This window comes from Rhincodon typus, chromosome 15 (genome assembly GCF_021869965.1).
Source record: "Rhincodon typus isolate 14 chromosome 15, sRhiTyp1.1, whole genome shotgun sequence".
NCBI classification, from domain to species: Eukaryota; Metazoa; Chordata; class Chondrichthyes; order Orectolobiformes; family Rhincodontidae; genus Rhincodon; species Rhincodon typus.
Genome location: NC_063346.1, coordinates 27346960 through 27357951, shown reverse-complemented (window position 1 = coordinate 27357951; position 10992 = coordinate 27346960). Strand labels below are relative to the sequence as shown.

At 37.6% G+C, this 10992-nt stretch overlaps 1 long non-coding RNA gene across 1 annotated transcript; it reads left to right on the top strand.

The window, feature by feature from the left end:
* The first annotated feature begins 352 nt into the window (after positions 1-352).
* Positions 353-10416, top strand: LOC125484961. The gene is made up of 3 exons (XR_007263748.1): positions 353-1425; positions 3488-3644; positions 10150-10416. It is a non-coding gene; the product is annotated as an uncharacterized LOC125484961 (long non-coding RNA).
* Positions 10417-10992: the final 576 nt, after the last annotated feature.

The following is a 10992-nucleotide window of genomic DNA, read 5'->3' as shown; positions in this document are numbered from 1 at the left end:
TCTTATTTAACCAATGCAAACTGTATTGCTAACTTTATTGGAATCGAGATTTTTGTTTTGCTAGGGTTCCTTGATGCCATATTTTAAGCACAGCCTTGATATCAAGATTTTTTAAAAAATTTGTTCATCAGACGAGTGTGTTGCTGGCTAAGTCAGCATTTATTGTCCCTAATTGTCCAGAGTGCATTTAAGAGTCAACCACATTGCTATGGGTCTGGAGTCACATATAGGTCATATCAGGTATGGGTGGCAGATTTCTTTCCCTAAAGGACATTAGTGAACTAGGTGGGGATTTTCTGACAATCAACGATGGTTTCATGATCATCACTGGACTCTTAATTCCAGATTCTTAGAATTCAGATTCCACCATCTGCTATGGGTGGGATGAATAGTCTCACAATAGTACCACTAGGCCATCGTTCCCCCTAGAGGTTAGTCACTCTCATCTCTGGTATTCAGGTCATTTTCCCATATTTCTACCAAAGCTGTAATAAGGTCAGGAGCTGAATAGCCTAATGGGTACGTTTAAAGGGCACAGGTTATCACTGAGCAGGTACAACATGATAGCATTGTCAACAACCTCTTCTATCACTTTACTAACCTCATAAGGAGTGAACTTCTAAATAGTAAATCTTGCATTTGCGATTTCAAAACCTATAAATTCTAAGAAGTCTCCCCTTAAGTTATTACCGCGCAGTTTTCTCCATGAGTTGAGGCAGAAACTCTCACGTATAAAGGGAATTCAATAAATGTTTAATAAGGAATCATGTAAATGAATGCAGGAATGTATGACTTGAGCAGATGAATGCAGTTGTATGGCTAACAGCAGCAGCCAAGCTGTAATCAATCAAGTAGCAGCCAGAATGTGCCACCTGCCTTTCTTTCTGACAAGACTACATTATTGAGTAGAAATTCATCCATTGTTTATTACAAAGACTTGACACTTGTGCATTTTTGCTGTCAGCTTTTCTGTTAACAAATGGGATAGTAGATTCCATCAGCAAATAGACCCTAAAACAAAAACTACATCATGTTTCCTGCTATACATAAGATAGTCCTAATGCTTATCACCAAGTAAGTAGCTTCAACTGGATGGAGTGTTTGGAGCTATGGATGATGAGAAGGGAGGAGTTAAAAGGGCAGATATTACATATCCTGCATCGGTATGGAAAGGTCCTGTGGAAATGGATGAGGTGTTGTATTTCCTGCACACAATATGTTGTCTATGGTATGGAGAACAAACGATGAGATCACTGTGTGATCACTTTGCAGAGCGCTTCTCTTCTGTGGCATGATTGTGAGTTTTTAGTGGCCTATCACTTGAATTCCCCACCTCTCACACTGATATTGCAGTCTTTGGTCAACTGCACCATTCCGGTGAAGCTCAATGTAAGCTTCAGGAACAGCATCTCATCTTTCAATCAGGTACTTTGTAACCTTCTGGACTCAATATTTAGCAACAATTTCAGACTATAAATTCATGTTCACATTTTGTTTCCCTTGCTTGTTTTCAATTTTCAATCATCAAACCTACACCTGCTCTCGGTAAATTTTCTGTTCCATTGTTTCTCTCACCACATCTCTATGGCCCTTCATCTCTGGAGTACCAACTTTTCTATCATACAGCCTTTCCTGTCTTTAGTACTATCATAAACCTACATTTTGTCTTTGTCTCCCCCACTCCTTTTATTTTAGTCACATGGTTAATGTATCAGTATATTAGCCCATGACATAATGACTTACCGTAGGATTTAGGAGCAAAAGTAGGTCATTCAGAATGTCAAGCCTGCCCACCATTCAATACAATCATAGCTGATCTAATTCTTAATGACTTTTACTCACACTATTCCCAAATTCTTTACACTGCAGGTAATCAGAAATTTATTAATTTCTACCTTAAACATATTCAAAGAGTGAGGTTTCAGAGCTCCCTCTGGTAGAGAATTCAAATGGTTTATAATGCTGAGTAAAAACAATTCTCATCTCAGATCTAAGTGGCATTCCCTTAATTTTGAGTGGTGCTCCTGGTTCTTGACTCCCTCACCAGGAGAAATGTTTTACCTGCATCTACTTTGTCTATCCCTTTCAATATTTTATCACCTTTGATGAGATCACATCTCAATCTTTGAAACTCTAGAGAATACATTGCTCTCCCTCCACAGCAATAACATCTTTCATGAGATAATGAGACCTTCAGCAAGTTTATCAAACATAATTTCCCATTTGCAAAATCCATGCCGACTGTGCCTAGCCTGTTCATTCCAAATCATCATCCATGTGTCTATTTATCACATCGTTTTGAATCTAGCATTGTCCCTACTGCTGCTGTAAGTCAAGTCAAGCAAAATCTGTAGTTCCCTATTTTTCCTCTCCCTGCTTTCTTAAATAGTAGAATAACATCTGCTTCCTTCAAATCTGCAGAAATTTTTCCAGAATCTCTCAAATTGTAGAAGAAATGACTTGAAGATATAAAAGTCACATATTTCAACTTAACTTAAATCACTTAGAGATAGCAAGAACTGCAGATGCTGGAGTCAGAGATAACACAGTGTGGAGCTGGAGGAACACAGCAGGCCAGGCAGCATCAGAGAAGCAGGAAAGTTGATGTTTCAGGTCAGGACCCTTCTTCAGAAAATGAAGAGAAGAAAAGAAATTTTTCTGAAGAAGGGTCCCAACCTGAAACGTCAACTTTCCTACAACTCTGATGCTGCCTGGCCTGCTGTGTTCCTCCAGCACCACACTGTGTTATCTGTAACTTAAATTACTTGTTTTGTTGTAATATATTAACCTAATATGTTAATGTTCGCCCAGACAAATTTTGTATCTGTGAATATAATGTTTGTACATAAATATTAACAGAAATAAATGTCTATAGGATTTGTCAATACCAGACGATATTGTATGTCCAATGCCTTATGTTTTGAGAGTTGTTAAAACCCTGGTGAAGGCAAGAATCACATCATGGTTAACAACCTTGCTGTTTATTAGAAGAACTCCAAGATTTCATCACTAGATATATGGAAGAATAATTGAAGACCGATGGACAATAGAGAATTCCTAAGCAGCATCACTTTTGGAGAGTACAAACAGCTGTACAGACCCATAAATAGGGCGTTAATCACCAAACAAGACAAAGCTCATTTATTTTGATTGGATTATAAGCTCTTTCAAGTTAAAATAAATTTAAAAGATAGTGTCACTTAAAAAGAAAAATAAAGCTCAGATCACACTTGAGTTGTGATAGACAGAGCTGGAAGCCTAAGACCTTCTGTTCCTCACATTGTTATAAAAGTAAGAATCATGCAGAACAGTTGCAAAGTTTGAAAGGAGCATTTTTAACTTACATTGACAGGAAGTTATGGACATACGGCTTTAAGGTACAATGTAACATTTTTAAAGCTAACTCATGTATAGCAGAAACTTCACTATAGAACAGGCATTGAGTGACACCTTTGCTGAAATACAACTATTTAAATAATCTTTGCAGTTTAATTTTACAGAGCAAGCAATACATGATCCCAAGAAAAGAGCTCTTGCTTGCCATCAGCAAGGAGGGGCTTCACAGAATTAGTACATCCAAGCTTTCCATGGATGACTGGAAAAATCCAGAAAACGTTTGGAAAGTCTTTGAAGACCGCTTCATGGTAAGAATTAACTTCAGTATAAACAGACCCCAACTCATATTGTATAGACAGTTACCCAAGAGTCTGTTGACCTGTTTTTTGAAAGTTGTTGCAGGAAAGGGCATTAGTTCGACTTTTCCAGAAAGGCTCATGAAGTTGTAATCATCTCCACACAAATTAAGGCCTTCAGGAAGGTTCCTTTTGTTAACAAGGACCACACCATTGATGCATTATTTGAGGAACGATGGAAGTATGAAGCCATAGTGATAGGTCAACAATAATGGCATGTTTTAGGGACAGACATCACTATTGCTACAGTTAGGAAAGTGGACCAAACAACAAAATCTATAATAGATGTGGTGTGTCATATCTTCCCAAAAGCTGCCCAGCTTTTCTTGATATCTCTTCATGTATGTGTCATCAAAGGGCATTGGTACACATATGCAGGAAATCTGATTTGAAATGTTATGATCCCAGCTGATTATTGCTGGACAAGTCAAATCCCAGGCACATACCTGGCTTGATAGATCATATTTTACTGTTTCTGTCACTCAAACATGGGCACACAATGCTGCAGATTTTGCTTTAACAATAAAACAGGTTTATTCCAAAAGAAATGAAGATTTAAAAAAAAAGTTCCATATTACTTACTTATAATATAGATTCAAAGATTTTTTAACACACTGTAGAAGTATATCATTAATCTCAAAATATTCCTTTATAATTCAAAAAGAAATAGAACAGCTTTTGTATCATACCCAAAACACAACCCTGGTACAATACCCAAAACCACACTCATATAATACTCAGATCACCATCTATGTATCTAATATCTTGTAAGGTTTTAGTCACTCGGTATTTCAACCTTTACACTGGAACTAAAAATAATTTCTTCATGGAGCCATCATACACCTGCTTAAATGTATTGAGCTTTAGGTGATCTCTTCAAGATGTAAACCCAGTTCCTAAAACATGGGACTAACACTAACTCTTAACTCTAAGGGAACTAAGTTCATTATATGATCTTATGTCTACGAGTACACTTTTCTATACAGATAACCAATCTCAAAGACTTCACATGATTGCTCCAAACTCAAAGTAAAATGAAAAAAAAACCCAGTCTCTAAGCTATTGGTGTTTCCATTCAGCTTAAAAAGAACCCCTCTTCTGACCTTCTAAACTGAAGCTTGTTTATCTTGTTTGGTTGTAAAAAGTACCCATGTATAGAAAAACTCATTTACCCTCCAGCCAGGCCTCAAAACTTGTTTTAAAAGAATTCACCAATGCCCCAGAAATGTTGATAAGTTTTCGACTGCATTATGTCTGGTTCCTCCCCTTCAACCTTACTGTCATGGTGGCCCTGCCAGGAGAAGCAATCCATTCAAAGTACATGCTCATGACATCATCACTGTATCATAGCATGTGACCTAAGAATATAAAGACCACATACTCCATCTTACCTCAGTTAACTTGAAGCATGACATGCTACTGAAAGCATGTTGTTCTGTTAACAAATATTTTAAATATCTAAATATCTTAAGTGCCTATGCACTTATGTGCCCAAGAATTTTAAGTTTGAAAATAGTGTTAGTTGTATCAAATATTTGTTGGATTATTCAATACCACAATAGCCATATTCAATGCTACGCTCCTTGCTGAAAATGTTTTAATCATTTTATTTTTCCACAAAATGTCACAGACTTGAAAATGTCACAGACTTGAAAATTAAATCTGTTTCATTCTATCTACAATTGTGGCCTAAACTTCTGAGTGCTTTTTTTCACAATATTTTCTGTCTTTATTTTAAACTAAACTAAAAGCAATGTTGTTGAAACATGACACAGCAGGGAACTTAATCTCTAAAATAGGGAGAAAATTACAAACTTAACTTTTGCATCAACAGAAGGTCCTTTCCACAGTTGTACTTCACTCTGTTCCTTTTGTTAAGGGGTTACTTCATTCTCCATATTATAAAGATATTCTAGGGGGTGGATAATTTGAATCTCTTAACTGACCTTTGTGGTAAAGGTTATCCAGGAAAACCCTCTTTCCAGTCAATTCTAGGCAGTTCTTGTTTAAGTCCTCATGAACGCTATCTGTTCTATCTGAGCACCAGCCTCCATCTACATTCTGTATGGTGTTATGATCGTCGTGAAAATGAACCATCAATATCACCTTTCATCATTAAACTCTTAATACCTGAGATTTGCATGAACTAAAAATGTTTAAGAAAGATGACACTATGGCATCCATTCCATCTGCTTTTCTTTCTTTTTATTTTTTTTTTGTTTTTTTTAATTTTTTGGTTTGTTTATTTTTACTTACTCCTGGTGAGAGCTCAATTGTGGAGGCAGTGGCAGTAACAGCATCAGAGTCTGGAACATGGCAGTGCCTGGGGCAGACAGGACATTGAGAGTTGGCGGCAAAGAGGAGTCCAAATGCAGGTCGAAGTCGAGGGACTCAGCCCAGCGTGGGAGAGAGCATACCCTCTTGGGGAGTCTATGCCCAATGGAGGGGAGAGGGAGCCCTTGTGGGGAAAGCCTAGCTTGGAGCAAATGCAGGCCCATGGCTAAAGAAGGACTGTGATGTTAAACTTTTAACTGTATTTCTTTATTCTTCTACTTTGTGCTAAGAAGATTCTGGTTACCCTGCTATAGGAAGGATGTTGTGAAACTTGAAAGGGTTCAGAAAAAATTTACAAGGATGTTGGCTGGGTCAGAGGGTTTAAGCTACAGAGAGAGGCTGCAGAGGCAGAGGCAGGGGCTATTTTCCTCAGAGCATCGAAGACTGAGGGGTGACCTTGTAGAGGTTTATAAAATCAGGAGGGTCATCGATAGGGTGAATAGACAAGGTCTTTTCCCTGGGTTGGGGGAGTCAACCACGACAGGGCATAGGTTTAAGGTGAGAGGAAAAGTTTTAAAAGGGACCCAAGGGGCAATTTTTTCACACAGAGGGTGGTGCATGTATGGAATGAGCTGCCATAGGAAGTGGTGGAGGTGTTTCCAATTACAACATTTAAAGGCATCTGGATGGATATATGAACAGGAAGGGTTTAGAGGGATATGGGCCAAATGCTGGCAAATGAGACTAGATTTATCTAGGATATCTGGTCAGCATAGACAAGTTGGATTGAAGGACCTGTTTCTGTGCTGTACATCTCTGTGACTCTAAGAACTGTAATATTAAAAATTTAACTTATTTCTTCATTTTTCAATTTTGTACCTAAGTACCTCTATACCTAAGATAGCTCTGGGAGTGGCAACATTGTACACTTTTCACTGTGCTCCTGTACTTCTGTACTTGAGTACACGTGACAATAAAATCTAATTCTACTTCTAATTCTAAATGGTGACAATGATCAACTTAGAATTTACTGATTACAAAAGAATTGGAGTGGTGAAACAACTTATTTCTTCAAAAAATGTTTATAAGAAGCTGAAAAAAAGTTTTCTTTCATTTTGAGCTTGGAAGATGCTGACATAGCCACGTGTAATATTGATGTTTTCGTGTAGCGGAATGAATTAACTTACTAAAAACTAAAAGCCTCATTCCTGGAGGAAATAAAAGAGATAACTAAATGCTGAGAGGTGGAGTTTTGCCTAAATGCCAGGAAAACATAAATTGCAATATGGATGCTGAAGTATCTACAACTATAACCTGATGATAATCAAACAGATAAAGTAAAATTAGAACATCTGAGGTAAGAGCTGGAATTTCTGCAAAATAAATGAAAAGAGAATTCTAGGAAGAAGTAAAAGTGGTAGGCAATGCATACAGACAGAGTAAGACAGGAAAGGGAGCAAGAAAGAACATTTCATGAAAAGGAATGAAAAAATAAGTTGGAATTCAGGCTGCTCAAGCTGAGAAGGTAGACCGGAAGCAGCCCGTTTATAGAATCACACCCAACCAAGACTTAAAGGTTGATGTCTTAAAGTTTTCCCATTTAGGCCATAAATTTGATAAGAAGAGATGGACACCTTCTTTATCTCTTCTGAAAGATCAGCACAGCAGCGAAAGCAGCCAGTCCATTTGTGGACAATGCTGTTACAGAGCAGGCTGACAGAGAAAGCTCATGAACTTTATTCCCTCTCACCTGAGGAGAATTCCACTGACTTTGATGCAGTAAATGGGCTATTTTAATTGTGTCCCTGTTAGTCACGGAGGCATATGGAAAAAAATTCCGTACACTCAAGAAATGGACTGGTAGTCTTACCGATAATATAAAAACCAAAAGGACTGTGGATAGTGTAAATCAGAAACAAAAACAGAAATTGCTGGAATAGCTCAGCAGGTTTAGCTGTATCTGTGGAGAGAAATCAGAGTTAACGTTTCGTATTGAGTGATCCTTGCAAAGACAATGAATGACTTAACCAACCTATTTTTGACGAATAAGCATTGGCACTTAAAATTTAAGCTACCTATAAAAACTTTAGTGAAGTAATTCTCCTCAAAGAGTTAAAAAAAATCTCCATACCTGCCCAATTTGAACTCATGATGAAAAATAGAGGTTGACAGGTCCCAGAAATGTGCAATTCTGGCTGTTGATTATGAGTTAGCACATGTAACTATAAACTCAGAAGTGGGTCTGGAAACTATCATAGACCAGAGAGAGAGAAAAGGTGAGGCAGATACCCTGGAGACAAGCTGTGAGGTAAGGGAGGCCAGGCAAAGAAGACAGCTGTCCCCATAGGAGAGACTCAGGTAGAAGACAGCTTGTTCCAATCCTTGCAAACTAATCTGTATGTAAAATACAGGATGGCTTAAGAAAAACATTTGAATTGTTGTGGACTCTTTCCCTCTCAGTGTCTATCTCCGCTGCAATGTGAATAATAGCTAATTAGTTGTCCTTTGGATTCTAATTCCATTCTATCTTGAAATTAAATGCAGAGTTTAGAGAACTACCATGTAGTGACATTCCCAATACTTTTCTGTGACTTGGAGACTAACAGCATGTCCACTGTTAGCACCGCTGTCTGGTTATCATTTATAGGTGCAAATACCGTGCTCCTTCTTTCTGTGCAGATATGATAAATGATATGGTTGAAGTAAACAATGCTGTTCTCATAACAATAAAATTATGTCTTAATCCTGGATTATGTTCAGATGCTCCGCTATATAAATTATTTCTTTACTAATACATCATGTTGCTAAATGAGATATCATGTGGAATTATGTAATAATGCGAGGGTTTAGAGATAATGAAGACAATCTGCAGATTAATGTGGCAAACAACCAAACATTAAAAGTTACAAGAGTTTGGAGCTGTTCCCAGCCAGCATATTTGTCAGAATAAATTCCAAAAATGAGGGCAGAGAGCAGTAGTCAAATATGCACAAAATAATTGAACTATCAAATAGGCTGAATACTCTTTCATGAATGTTTGAATTTACTTGTACTTCCAATTAAATATTATGAAGACTGAAGACATTATTTTTAGTCCCCATTCCAAACTCCATTCCCTAGCAACTGACTCTATCCCCTTCCTTGCCCCCTGAGATTGTAGATTAAAGCCCCAGAACAAACTTAGTGCATGATTTAACTTGTTAGTTCAGTATTGTACCAACAAAGTGTTTCGATGTCAGAGGAACATCTTTTACATGGAATATCGAACTGAGTTCTGCTTCTCAGGGCCAGCACTGTGGCTTACTGGTTAGCACTGCTGCCTCACAGCGCCATGGGTCTGGATTTGATTCCAGCCTCAGGTGACTGTCTATGTGGAGTTTGCACATTCTCCCCATGTTTGCATTGGTTTCCTTCCACAATCCAAAGATGTGCAATTTAGATGGATTGGCTGTGGTAAATTGTCCATAGTGTCTAGGGATCTGCACATTAGATGGGTTAGCCATGGTAAATGTGGGATTACGGAGATAGGGTAGAGGGTCTTGCTGCAGACTTGATGAGCCGAATGGCCTCTTTCTGCACTGTAGGGATTCTATGATTCTCTGCCCATGTGCCACTATTTGAAGAGAACCATGAGTTGATGGCCTGGCATAAATTCTCCCTTGGCCAACAACATAATATGAATACTTATTTGTTGTCTGGGCTGTTGAATGTTCCTTCACAATAGCAACAGCTGCCCTTCAAAGTAATCTATTGGTTCTGAAGTGCTCTTGGGTTATGCTGAAGAAACATGCAGGTGCCTATTGAATCTAGGTCATTTTGGGTACACACAAATCTCAATGCCATTTTGGAAATAGATAGAAAACCATGAGAATGCAGAAACTAATTGGTTTCCAGACTGCTTTATTTTTACCTACTCATGTGATTGACGTGGAAACATTTAAAAAATTGCAGGCAAAGAACAGGGAAGAGCTCCCTGGATCATTCTTTCAAAGAGTGAACAAAGCTGACAGGCTGGAGAGCCTCCCTCAATGCTGTCTGGTTCAGTGATTCTCTGCTCAAGTTTAAACTGATTGCCCTGTAAAAATAAAATGATTTGAAGAAATTTGCATTGATCTAAGAAATAAGTTTAATAAAAATGTGGAAATTTTGTGCTGAATAAAATGCATGTTGTTAATATTTGCAGAAGACAGTCATCAGGAAGAAAATGAAGAGTTTGAAAGACTTTTAGCCCATGTTATAGCTTAGTTGTATGTTCGGTAATTGAAATATCCTGATTTTCAAAAGGATTTACTGAACAAAACGTCTTTGTCAGGATAAGAAGTTCATGGATCAGATGTATTTTATCCACTAAAACCTTATGAACGAATTTCACATTATGTGAAACAGCTGACTATCACAATCAGCAACAGAAGATGGCACTATTGAGTTTCCTGGCATATTTGGATTTTTTTTCAGTTGAAATAATTTATTTTCAAAACAACTTGAAATGTATGTTATTGTTGAGTATTGAAAACCGTTTTGGTTCAAATATGTTAGAACCGTATTGTCTGTGCAAGGGTATCTCTACTCTAGTAGACTATTCCAATAAAACTTAGTGTTTGAAATTTTACATTTGAGGTGTAATGATTACATTTGCTATACCAATGAATACATGCTAATAATTTATAGACTCACTCCTGCACTCACTGAACCACTGTTTCAGAAAAGAAAAGCTGGGAGCAGACAGGTAGTTCAAAACCAAAGATGGTAACCAGAAATTGATAGTGTGAGAAATGAAATGTTGCATCACCTAGTTACCCTTCTGGAAGAATGACACAAATGCATAAATTGATTAATTGAAGGAGCATGCAGGGAGGACATGTAGCAACGATTGTCTGCAGTTTATTGGACATTAATACCAGAGTCAACACAGTATGAAAGTTCAGTATTTGTTTAAAGTTTCTTTAATATCCTAACAGGTTTTCTGTATTAGTGGTTACATTAAAACCATTCAGACAGGGAACAAGCTCATTAAAAGGGTAAGGGT